Raw genomic sequence first — 12,953 nt, forward strand, 5'->3', positions numbered from 1 at the left:
GTTCACTGTGGTTTGTTGTTGTTTGAAGCCATGCACGTTAGTTGGTGCTCCAGTATAATCGGTACGCCTAAAACTCATCCAGTGAGAATCGTGCAAAAATAAGTGCGATTAAAATGCGTTAATTCTTTTAACGCGTTAATATTTGTGTAATTAATTAATCTTAATTAAAGCGTTAAAGTCCCAGCCCTAATTATTATACATGAACATGCTCAACTTCCATGTGGCCCATTGATCTGATGCCCAGCCTGACCTTTGTGGAGATTTCTAACATATGGTGTTTCTTTTGTTTTAAAAACGTGCGTTATACTTTTGTAAGTGGCTTATTACAAAACCTTGAAGTATTGGATTTATCGATGAAGGAATGTTTAGAAAATGTTACCAAATATAACAACATTTGCTTTTTAATAATTGCATAGATTTTTGATTTAAATTATAATACTGCCAGTAAGAAGTAACTTTTTGGAGTTAAAATGAACAAAGGAAGCAATGTTGGGATTATGAATTAAGATATTGTGATTTATTTTGCACTATTTGCTTGTGTTCATTTAAAAACATACAACATTGTAACTTAATTTATTAAGAAAAGTAATAGCTAGCTAACGTTCTCTTGCTAAAAAAGGTAAAATATCCATTTATTTACACCACTTTTACAGAGAGAAGTGCCACATGACAGCCATAGGTGCACTAAAAGTTTTCGCTTGTACTGCATGATGTCCTGAGAAACTCCCTCTTGAGCTTCTCAACAGGGCATTCAAGCAGTTATTTTTCTGCAGCATCATTAGGGCCCGAGCACGATGTGCTAGGACCCAACGGCGTCCTAGCACGAAGTGCGAGGAAACCTATTGTTATTGGTGGAATTATTATTATTATTATTAGGGCCCGAGCACGATGTGCTAGGACCCAATGGCGTCCTAGCACGAAGTGCGAGGAAACCTATTGTTATTGGTGGAATTATTAGGGCCCGAGCACGGAGCGCTAGGACCCAACGGCGTCCTAGCACGAAGTGCGAGGAACCTATTGTTATTGGTGGTATTATTAGGGCCCGAGAACAGAGCGCTAGGACCCAACGGCATCCTAGCACGAAGTGCGAGGAACCTATTGTTATTGGTGGTATTATTAGGGCCCGAGCACGATGTGCTCGGACCCAACGGCGTCCGAGCACGAAGTGCGAGGAAACCTATTGTTATTGTTGGAATTATTATTATTATGGCCCGAGCACGATGTGCTAGGACCCAACGGCTTCCTAGCACGAAGTGCGAGGAAACCTATTGTTATTGGTGGAATTATTATTAGGGCCCGAGCACGATGTGCTAGGACCCAACGGCGTCCTAGCACGAAGTGTGAGGAAACCTATTGTTATTGGTGGAATTATTATTATTAGGGCCCGAGCAGGATGTGCTAGGACCCAACGGCGTCCTAGCACGAAGTGCGAGGAAACCTATTGTTATTGGTGGAATTATTATTATTAGGGCCTGAGCACGGAGCTCTAGGACCCAACGGCGTCCTAGCACGAAGTGCGAGGAACCTATTGTTATTGGCGGTATTATTATTATTTTTAGTCGCCATCTTTCCTGTTTTTGAGGCCTTTAGGATGCTGACAAAGTTGTATACATTTGCACGGACGCCAGGACCCGTACAAATTGCAACATTCTGGAGTCAAAGGGTTCAAATTATTCAACCTGCTCGCTCGCGCCACCTATGAAAATCCCATTTCGGAATACATTTACAAAGTCACACCATAACTCTGAATGACCTAAAATTTGCACACATATCCGGGTGGACCTGCTCTACAAATAGAGAGGCGAAGTCCCTCCCCTTCCGGGAGCCTCCATGGGACCCCGGAAGCGGAAAATTATACATTGAATTCAATGGAGAGAGAAAATGTATCTTTTGATCCCGTTTGAATTGTGCCACGAATGACACATATGATGTTTGTCAATTTAAAAGAACATTTTGCAAGTCAAAAAAATTAAAATGTGTCGTAAAACTGTAAAGTAACACATTTTTTTGTGTTAAGCCGCTCAGTGAACTACATGTCTCTGGTCCCGCACAATACGCGTCACCAACACAAAGCTGACCGTCACATTGGCACATTTCACCTCATTCTTTCAGAATGAGAATAAAAGTATAAAACGAGGTGACAATTACTACAAGCCTGGGCACGTTGAGAGCTGTACATACACGAAAGGGGAGTTAGTCGGTTCTGTAAGAGCCAGCATGCAGGACCGGCTTTACAAGTTTTCGGTGAGTAATATGAGTGCAATGTTTAACGTTAATGTCAGTCAATAAGGAGGAGAATGAAAAAGAAGATGATGAACCACAGACCCGGCATATAATGACTGCAGTGTGCAGGGCTGTGTTAATTTATGTTACTGTTATCAATAGCATTAGTTGACTGAGAAAACCTTCAAGAAAAAAAGTTTAGCGATGTTACGAGTCGACTAGCATAATATGAACCACGGCTGTGATTGACAACCTGGACAGCCAGTCAGAAGCTAGAATGCCAACATAGAGAGCCAATCAGAACCTAGAACGGGTGTACTGTATACGGGTGTGTATGCTGTGGATAACATTAGTGTTAACAAGAACAAGGTACACTCCCGTGTTTTGTTTTAGTTGCTCTTCAGATTGAAGCGGCCAGTTTTATATCGACTATATGTGTGATCTCCTTTTTACATCTCGTTGTGTCATTTGAGTTTATTTGCTGTGTGTAGATTCAAGGATTTTGGTTATCTTGTCAATTTGTTTGGTTATCTAGGCACAGCTGTGTGTGACTCCCTCTGGTACACTGGTATGTGTTTTCCTAATGTAGAGAGCATTGATTCATTCATAAACTACACACTGAGTCTAGATCCTGACCAAATCCTTTTTTGTTGATCAAATGTTTTTCAAAAATGTAATACACATTTAAAAAAATACAATGTACAATCACAACCAATACAACACAAATTACAAAAAATTCAGAAAAAACAAACAACAACAATCAGACAAGAGGACAAAACTATGGAAAAATAAACCCTCCCACCCCCAGATCTGGACCATCCTTGTATTGCTCATTCAATCTATTATAGCATGTTAACAAACATGGTACTTACTTTATTTGTACAGATCTACATGGGAGAGGATGGATGGATGCAGAGCGCTGTCTGTGGTTGTGCACGGGGGATGTACAAATGCAGCCACGCTGCAGCATTGGCAATATTTGCCATGTGGCAGATCAGCTCCACAGAAGTTGAGTGCCAGTGGAGGAAGCCTGGCACTTCAAAAGTAGTCCAGCCGGTGTATCAACTCTACCGACAGCAAGAGGAGACATACAACCCACTGGCCAGAGACATCGCCACTGAGGAAGTAGACTGGTTCAGGTCTGCACTGAGGGGCGCAGCGTGGCATGGCATGGCTTTTGTCACCTGAGCCAGAGCTGCAGCCTCAACATCAGGCCATTTTCAACGTGCCGGAGCTGGTGAAGGAGCATGGGGGTCGGGGGCTTGAGGCAATTCTTGCCTCAATGCGACTGAGCAGAGACCAGCAAGCTGCCATCCAGACAGCCACCGTAGGACAGCAGACAAATCCTCAGTGGCAGTTACAAAGGCAGGGCAGGTTGACAGCCAGCAATTTTGGTGCTGTGCTGAGGTCGGGACTTTCATCCACTCCATGCGTGTCCCTCATGAAGAGGGTGCTTGGGGGATACAATTTAGACGGAGTCATGGCTGTCAACCGGGGAGTTGTAAACGAGGTGTGTTTGGCCAGTGTGTTTGGCCTTTTAAGTGTGACACATATGTAGTGATAAATGCTTCACCTGACCACTGTTCCTAAATAAAAAAAGTTTTCTGCATCGTCAGTCATTTTTTCCAAATAATTACCAATATTTCACAAATTCTTCATGTCAACTTAAGAGCACAGCTTTGTGTCAGCTTTGCTTGGTTCATCTTACTGGGGGGCAGCTACATGGATGTCGGTGCAGTCCACAATCATTTTGCAGTTGAAGGCAGAATTAATTTATTATTGACTCAGAATGAAGCACAACTTCATGTCATACAATACATTGACTTTATTTGTAATTGTGTAAAAAGATATGAGCATTTATTAGCAAGCAGGACCTGCAGGAACTGAGAACGGTGATGGATGGAGCTGGGAAGAGAGAAGAATAAAGAAAACAGATCAACTTTATTATCGGATATTAAAAATTCAATTTCAAAACAAGTTGCCGCTCCTACAGTTTTCTAGTATGTAAAGATGATTTCACATGACCTATGCAAAATATCACTCAATACATGTGTCTCTCTGGGGGGTGCATTGTGCCTTTGATGTATATAAATAATATACCATAACCAAATACTATTACGTACAGTGGAAATCAGGTTGCCAGAGCAGGTCAGTCCAGTGTGCATGTTCCTCAGGGTCTCAGCAGTTACAGGTGAGGTAAAGAAAATAAGAGAAAAAGGTCAGTAACAACAGTTTAAAGTAACAACACTGAATAATTATCTCTTTTAATAATTTTCTCTCAGTAATCACTCAACTACTGTCTTTCCAACAAACAGATTGACTCACCCTCACTGTCATCACAATGACACATGTCCAGAAGAATGTCATGCAAAGCTCCCTGCCTGCCTGCCTGCCTTCCTTCGACTCTCCCTGAACTGCTTCCTTAGCACCCGGTGGAGGGCGCAGTAGGCTACTCTTCAAATGTTTCACGAAATACTTACCATGATGACTACTCTTACTGTTTAACATTTTGGTGTACTTCATGTAATAAAATAATAACTTCATGGTAAGGCTACTAAAAATGACAAGGCTAAGTAATGTAATGCTAACTAACGTTCTCGCTACTCGTCGCTACTAGCTAGGTAGCTAACTTGACTATGTTCCATGCACAACATGTATGATATTACCTGATATGTCTGATCCAGCGACTCCTGGTCCTTTCTTAAGACGGGAAGCGATAGAACGAGCAAGTGGTATGATCACTTTTGTGATTACAACATGGTACAAAGCACACTGGCATCTTGTAAAAGTGAATGTATTGGAGCAATCTCTTATATTTATTGGAGGGAATAAATCAGTTATGAAATCTTCTTCTTCGCTTTAATTATGAGTCGCAACCACTTGGAGCATTATCGCCTGTGACATCACATGCGCGACCCAGAATGGGATTTGTAGTCTTTGTAGTCGCATATTTTTCATAGTCTTATATTTCAACAGTTTTACGACAAAATGTGACTTTTTTGACATGGAAATGATTGTTTAAGATTGACAAACATCATATGTGTAGTTCGTGGCACAATTCAAACGCGATCAAAAGATACGTTTTCTCTCTCCATTAAATTCAATGTATAATTTTTCGCTTCCGGGGTCCCATGGACCGGAAGTAGATGGGCGTGACTTCGCCTCTCTATAATCCTCTTGGAGCCCTAAGCTCCGCCTAAAAAATGTTTCTTCTAAATTAGCATAATGTTCAAAACAGTTAAATATTCACTTAAATTTCAATTTTCAGTTTTTCAACACCAAACTTCATATCCCGCATCGGTGGAGGGTCAGACACATTACCGTATAAAATGAGCATGTTAGGACGATAAATATTGCCGCCGTCAATCAAAACGTACTCGCAAAAAGGCGGGGCTTAGAAAGAAATGCTCATAACTCATCAACAATGTATCCAAACAACACAGATTTCGGTATATAGGTTCAGACCGTCTTGGGAAATAGGCACACTAAAGTATTTTCATTTTGGACTATAGGGGGCGCCAAAAACACCACCAATTTATAACTCAAGAGCGGATGGACTAATTTTTTAATTTTTTTTTTAGACATACTCTCAGGGTGACTACGAACTCAAATTTAAAGTGTCGCAAAAAATTCAGAATGTGGGCATGGCCTATACATTTTTTTAAAATTACGATGACGCAAAACTTGGGACACACGTCAGAGCCCACGACCTTTTCGAGAATGTAAAAATAAAACGTAATTTTTCAAAAAAGCTGCTCACTAGCGCCTCCTATTGTGTGGTAGTCACATATAGTTTCTTAGAACTTCACGAGTTTCGGCACAGACATTCCTCATGGAATTGCGGACATATTTGTAAATAGATTCCATTAGCCCCGCCCCCCCAAAAGTCGGCCATTTTGAAATATGTGCGTTTTTCAGCCATTTTAAGCACATTCTTGCAAACTGCTCCTAGGGGAATGATCGGAAAAATTCCAGTCCAGGACAAGTTCAGCCCCTATCCAATATGATGCCAAATTGAGAAGAACCTTTTTGATAGCTCAATCGTGGAGGTCGTAAGCTATCAGCGAATAAACCATTTATGAAAATGTACATGTCGCAAATGACTCCAAACTACTCCAAATTACTCAAATACAGTTGTTCCAATATTCACGAAACGCTATATCTACATTACTATTATGATTGCACACATATTTCAAGCCCCGCCCCCAAGAAAGTTGGCCATTTTGAAAAATGTGCGTTTTTCATGCATTTTAAGCACATTCTTGCGAACTCCTCCTTGGGGAATGATCGGAAAAATTCCAATGCAGGACAAGTTCAGCCCCTATCCAATATGATACTTAATTGCGGAGCACATTTTGGAAAAATCACTCGTGGAGGTCGTAAGCTAACAGCGAATACACTATTTTTGACGATTTACATGGCGCAAGTTGCTCCAAACTGCTCGCATATAGTTTTTCCGATATTCACGAAACGCTGTATACACATTGCTATTTTGATTGCAAACATATTTCAAATTGCCTTCCATTAGCCCTGCCCCCCAGGAAGTCGGCCATTTTGAGAAATGGGCGTTTTACAGCCATTTTAAGCACATTCTTGCAAACTCCTCCTAGGGGAATGATCGGAAAAATTCCAATCCAGGACAAGTTCAGCCCCTATCCAATATGATACTTAATTGCGGAGCACATTTTGGAAAAATCCCTCGTGGAGGTCGTAAGCTAACAGCGAATACAACATCTTTGATGATTTACATGTCGCAAATTGCTCCAAACTGCTCGCATATAGTTTTTCCGATATTCATGAAACGCTGTATACACATTGCTATTAGGATTGCACACATATTTCAAATTGCTTTTCATTAGCCCAGAAAGCTGGCCATTTTGAAAAATTGGCGTTTTTCATGCATTTTAAGCACATTTGTGCTAATTCGTCATAGGGAAATTATCTGAATAATTCCAATCTAGGGCAACTTAAGCGCATATCCAATGTGATGCTGCATTGCAAAGGAATAGTCGATCGCTTGAACATGGAGCTCGTAAACTAATGGAGAATGTACCATTTATGTCACAGACTACCTTAAGCTACTGAGAACTGTCTGTCTGCCTGCACCATCAACACACACACACACACACACACACACACACACACACACACACACACACACAGACACACACACAGACACACACACACACACACACACACACACACACACACACACACACACACACACACAGACACAAACACACACACACACACACACACACACACACACACACACACACACAGTAGAACAAACACAAACAGCTCCTAAAGCATAACTAAATATCAGGCTAAGGTAAACGATCACCGTTTGAAACATGCTTATGCTCAAATATTATACACATATGCCTACAAATCCCTCGTGGAGGTCGTAAGCTAACAGCGAATACAACATCTTTGATGATTTACATGTCGCAGATTGCTCCAAACTGCTTGCATATAGTTTTTCCGATATTCACGAAACGCTGTATACACATTGCTTTTATGATTGCACAAATATTTAGAAATCACTTCAAGCTATAACCAAACGGGAGGGCCCCATGAGGACAAGACTGGAAACAAGTGTGTGTGACAGGTTTCTGTAACAAGTCCCATTGAGGCTAAGGTAAACGATCACTGTTTGAAATATGCTTATGCTCAAATAGTATAAACATAAGCCTACAACAACTTCAGTTTAGACACTTAAAGGTATTGCCAAAATATTTTTAAATGACTTCAAGTTAAAACCAAACGGAAGGGCCCCGTGAGGACAAGACTAGAAACAAGTGTGTGTGACAGGTTTCTGTAACAAGTCCCACCAAGGCTAGTCTAAAAATATGAAACCAATTCAGTTTCCTCTGTCAGATCGTTCCAAATCACCCAATTAGAAACGGGATTAAAGCTGTATCAGAAAAAGAGATCGAAAAGAAAGTTCCTGTCTTGGTATGGGGACTACATAGTGAAAGGCACCACATGATGAGATTGTGGAGACAGCTCTATATTACTGAATTACCTCGGTAGAAGAACGGTCTGTTGTGGATGTTTTGAGGGAAGTCAACTCTAAGGGGAGGCTCTCCTGCTCAACTCTGGATAATACTGCTCATTCGTCACCTGGAACTTAGATAAAACAAGAATGCACTAAGAAGATAGTAAATATTTATGTTGAGATATTCATGAGTTACCACAGTTAGCTAAATCAAAAACTGTTTCTGAAACTAGATTTGGATCAAAGCAAAGTCCTGGCATTGTTCATCACTGTGGTCTGAACATATCATAAAGGGGTTGCAATGGATTGCATTAAAATTACCCATTTCAAACATGCACAGGCTCAGAGGGTGTAGAATGATGCCTACAACAACTTGAGTTTAGAGATTAAAAGGTGTTGCACAAATATTTAGAAATCACTTCAAGCTATAACCAAACGGGAGGGCCCCATGAGGACAAGACTGGAAACAAGTGTGTGTGACAGGTTTCTGTAACAAGTCCCATCAAGGAGACCCGATTCCTGTCTTGGTATGGGGACTACATTTCCCTGTGTTTTTTATATTTCTGTTGTAAATTATTGTCTTTTATTGTGATTGTAGTAATGCGTTTTTATTACATGTACAGCACTTTGGCTCGAACAAAAATCGCTTTTAAATGTGCTATATAAATAAAAATGTATTTGATTTGATAGTGAAAGGCACAACATAATGAGATTGTGGAGACAGCTCTATATTACTGAATTACCTCGGTAGAAGAATGGTCTGTTGTGGATGTTTTGAGGGAAGTCAACTCTAAGGGGAGGCTCTCCTCCTCGACTGCCTTTGGATAATACTGCTCATTCGTCACCTGGAACTTAGATAAAACAAGAATGCACTAAGAAGATAGTAAATATTTATGTTGAGATAACCCGCTGCTGCAGATACACGCTTTACAACATCAGGAGGATACGTCCCCTCCTGACCCAGAAAGCGACGCAGGTTCTGGTCCAGGCTCTCGTCATCTCACATTTAGACTACTGCAACTCCCTCCTGGCTGGTCTACCTGCATGTGCCATCCGACCTCTGCAGCTCATCCAGAATGCAGCGGCTCGTCTGGTCTTCAACCTTCCTAAATGTTCCCACACCACGCCGCTCCTCCGCTCCCTTCACTGGCTTCCAGTAACTGCTAGAATCCACTTCAAGACACTGGTACTTGCGTACCATGCTGCGAATGGATCTGGCCCTTCCTACATCCAGAACATGGTTAAACCGTACACCACAGCACGTGCACTCCGCTCTGCATCAGCCAAACAGCTCGCTGCACCCGCACTGCGAGGGGGACCCAAGTTCCCATCACCAAAAACACGTGGGTTTGCTATCCTGGCTCCAAAATGGTGGAATGAGCTCCCCATTGAAATCAGGACAGCAGAAAGCTTACACATCTTCTTCAGACTGAAAACTCATCTCTTTAGACTCCACTTCGAGCGATATAATTACTAACAAAGCACTTATATACTAACAAAGGACTGGCTTATCTAAAGCCAGTTGAGTAGCACCTGAAATGTTTTAGCTCGATGAAACCCGATGTACTTATATGATTCTGTTTTCTTCAAGTTTGTATCTTCCTGGTCGAACGCACTTATTGTAAGTCGCTTTGGATAAAAGCCTCAGCTAAATGCAATGTAATATTCATGAGCTGCAAACATTAGCTAACTGAAAAGCAAGCAAGGGCATGCAAGTTTTGTCAGGTGAAATCTGTCAAGTTCTGCTTTTAATTAAATACATCATCAATTAAAGTATCACTCCCCCACTTGCTCATACAGGTAGCAGACCAAACTTATAGCAAATCTGATGAATTCTCCAATACCAGTATAGTTTGCCACATCTGAACCATCTAAAATGACTTGTTAATCGAACAACAAATTAATTAGATACTATAATTATTTGGAGGGAAACAAAAACATGTGTTAAATCACGTGTTACTTTTGAGTTATATGTTTACCTGTTTGTGCCAAGGCCTTTCTGCATCCCCATAATTGTAGGATATTTCTTCCTCTGGGGCGATGTCTCTAAGGGCAAACAGGCAGAGATGTGGCATCCCATCAAGGATAATGGTTCTCATCTTGCAGTTGGGCGTTTTGTGGTCATCGTTTACAAGCCTACCAGTGACTTGTCTTCAACCGATGCATCAAGACTTAAATAAATAGAGATTGAATGTTAGTAGTAGAACTTGCATACTTGGTTTGGATATAGTGTGGAGCATTGTCAGTTACATTTAAAAGAAAATCATGAAGAAAAAAAGATTAGACAGACAAGGTCAGGTTATATTAGGGCTGCACGATATTGGAAAAAACTGACATTGCGATATTTCTTTCCCCTGTGATATGAAAAAAGTACAGGAATTGAAGAAGAATATTTTATTATTATTCAGTGCATGACATTAAGGATTTTGGGAGATGGCCCTGTGGGCCATCTAAGCTAATTTACAGTTGGCCCTGAGCCCAATAGAGATTGCCCTGAAAAATGCGTGCGGACGAAATGCCACGAAGGGTTTGGGGGTCCTCCCTCTAGAGCATTTCGATTTTTGCAGGTCTTAGATCTATGCCGTCTGGTGCATTCTCTAGACTGAATTATAAGATGAACCAGCACAATATTATATTGTACAATTTCAATTGTATTCTTCATTTCACTTGTTTGTTTGTTCTTGTTTGTGTTTGCTCGCTTGCATGCCCTGCATAGCTATAAGAAATACTTAAGTTGTTGGTCAAGACACTTTCCATCTGATGAAGGCAAATGCCTTCATCAGATGTAAAAAAGTAGAAAACATTACATTCAGTTGTAACTGCCAAAACAAACATTATTTACACTATTATGGCCCCTGTTAAAAATGTTTGTAATGTTATCTACTGTAAGTTGGTCGAACGAATGCCTCCTCATCCGGAAGCTGACCGAGCAGACCCGAGCAGCAGTCGGGTTATGGCTAGAAAGGATCCGTCTTGTGTAAAACTCTCGCGAGAGTTTGGCTGAATGTCACATGGCTGAATGTTTACGTTTGGCAGGCAGCCTTTCAGTTACGATCGTTAACATCAGTGGGCCACAGCAACTGATGATGAGAAGCTAAACTATCTATTAATTATGTCAATTACAGGGAGTGTGATTGTTGAAATAGGGTGTTAGTGATCTTGCTGGTGTTCAAAGAAGAATGACAACACTGTAGATCACCAACACTATGGTTTATTTTTTATTCACAGGCAAGTCAACGTTGTCGCAGTAAAAGTCCCAAGATAGCTCCTGGTGCAATAAAATGTTCCCTTGCAGTGTTTTACTATTATGTCTGATGTTTCTCTATTAATATTGCTGCTGCATTAATATGTATGTTGCATCATGTTACTGCTGTAGATGTGTTTCCGAGCCGCTCCGATTACAACGAGAGTTACAACGAGAACGTGACGTCATATTTACACTAGACGGATCCTTTCTAGCCATAACTCAGCAGTCGAGAGGAGCCGAGCGCATCCGCGAAGCATACAAAATGGCGACGTCAGAGTTCCCGGGTTATGGCTAGAAAGGATCCGTCTCGTGTAAATTTGACGTCACGTTCTCGTTGTAACTCTCGTTGTAATCGGAGCGGCTCGGAAACACATCTACAGCAGTAACATGAAGCAACATACACATTAATGCAGCAGCAATATTAATAGAGAAACATCAGACTTAATAGTAAAACACTGCAAGGGAACATTGTATTGCACCAGGAGCTATCTTGGGACTTTTACTGCGACAACGTCGACTTGCCTATGAATAAAAAATAAACCATAGTGTTGGTGATCTACAGTGTTGTCATTCTTCTTTGAACACCAACAAGACCGCTAACACCCTATTTCAACAATCACACTCCCTGTCATTGACATAATTAATAGATAATTTAGCTTCTCACCATCATTTGCTGTGGCCAACTGATGTTAACGATCGTTACTGAAAGGCTGCCTGCCAAACGTAAACATTCAGCCACGTGACATTCAGCCAAACTCTCGCGAGAGTTTTACACAAGACGGATCCTTTCTAGCCATAACCGAGTTCCCGTTGGCCGGCAAAATCTAAATCTCTTCGGTCACAATAATTTCCCTTTAGCACAATACCGCTTCAGTTGCGCCACTTATGTGACAGACAAGAAGAGTATGTGACAGACAAGAATAGTCAATTCTAATGTCTAACACTTAATGTGGAGAAAGAGATGTCCTGTATGGGTTGATTGTGCGTTGATCTGTTGGTAATGCCTCGGGGTTCCTGGGCATGTAAACAAATGCATAATGCTGCGCTATACTTTGTGGCCTCACCCAGTTGCATAGCGACACTTATTGTTTAGGTGTCTTTCAATAAGCAGGTAGTCCTATCATTTGCTAGAACTAGCTAGATCTGATCAATATGGACATAAACGCGAGTGAAGTCTAATCTGACGGGAGAGAGAGATCAGCTGCTGCTGATGAGTCGACACGCAGTTCTGCATGATCACATGCAGCGGTGAGCGGACAAAACACACACCTCAGGTTAGAATATCCCACGTAGCTATTTCAATTACCTCTCAAACTACCGTAACTAGTTATAGATATGTTTAGTTTTACTGTCGGGTCACTCATTACTGGATCCGCGAGCTGTCTGATACTGGCATAATAGATTGCCCTATCGGGCAACCAGCAGTCTTTATTTAAGGTTCTTCATTGCCCGAGCTAAATACTAGATGGCCCCGGGCCATCG

The 12,953-nt window shown here is 41.3% G+C and overlaps 1 long non-coding RNA gene across 1 annotated transcript in view; it reads right to left on the bottom strand.

The window, feature by feature from the left end:
* Positions 1-9,734: 9,734 nt before the first annotated feature.
* LOC307027634 overlaps positions 9,735-12,953 on the bottom strand; it is a 50,737-nt gene continuing 47,518 nt past the window's right edge. Inside the window, exon 3 of the long non-coding RNA XR_013804699.1 lies at positions 9,735-10,395. This is a non-coding gene — a long non-coding RNA (uncharacterized lncRNA). The remainder of the gene's footprint in view (positions 10,396-12,953) is intronic.

This window comes from Notothenia rossii (genome assembly GCF_949606895.1).
Source record: "Notothenia rossii genome assembly, contig: scaffold_62, whole genome shotgun sequence".
Lineage (NCBI taxonomy): Eukaryota > Metazoa > Chordata > Actinopteri > Perciformes > Nototheniidae > Notothenia > Notothenia rossii.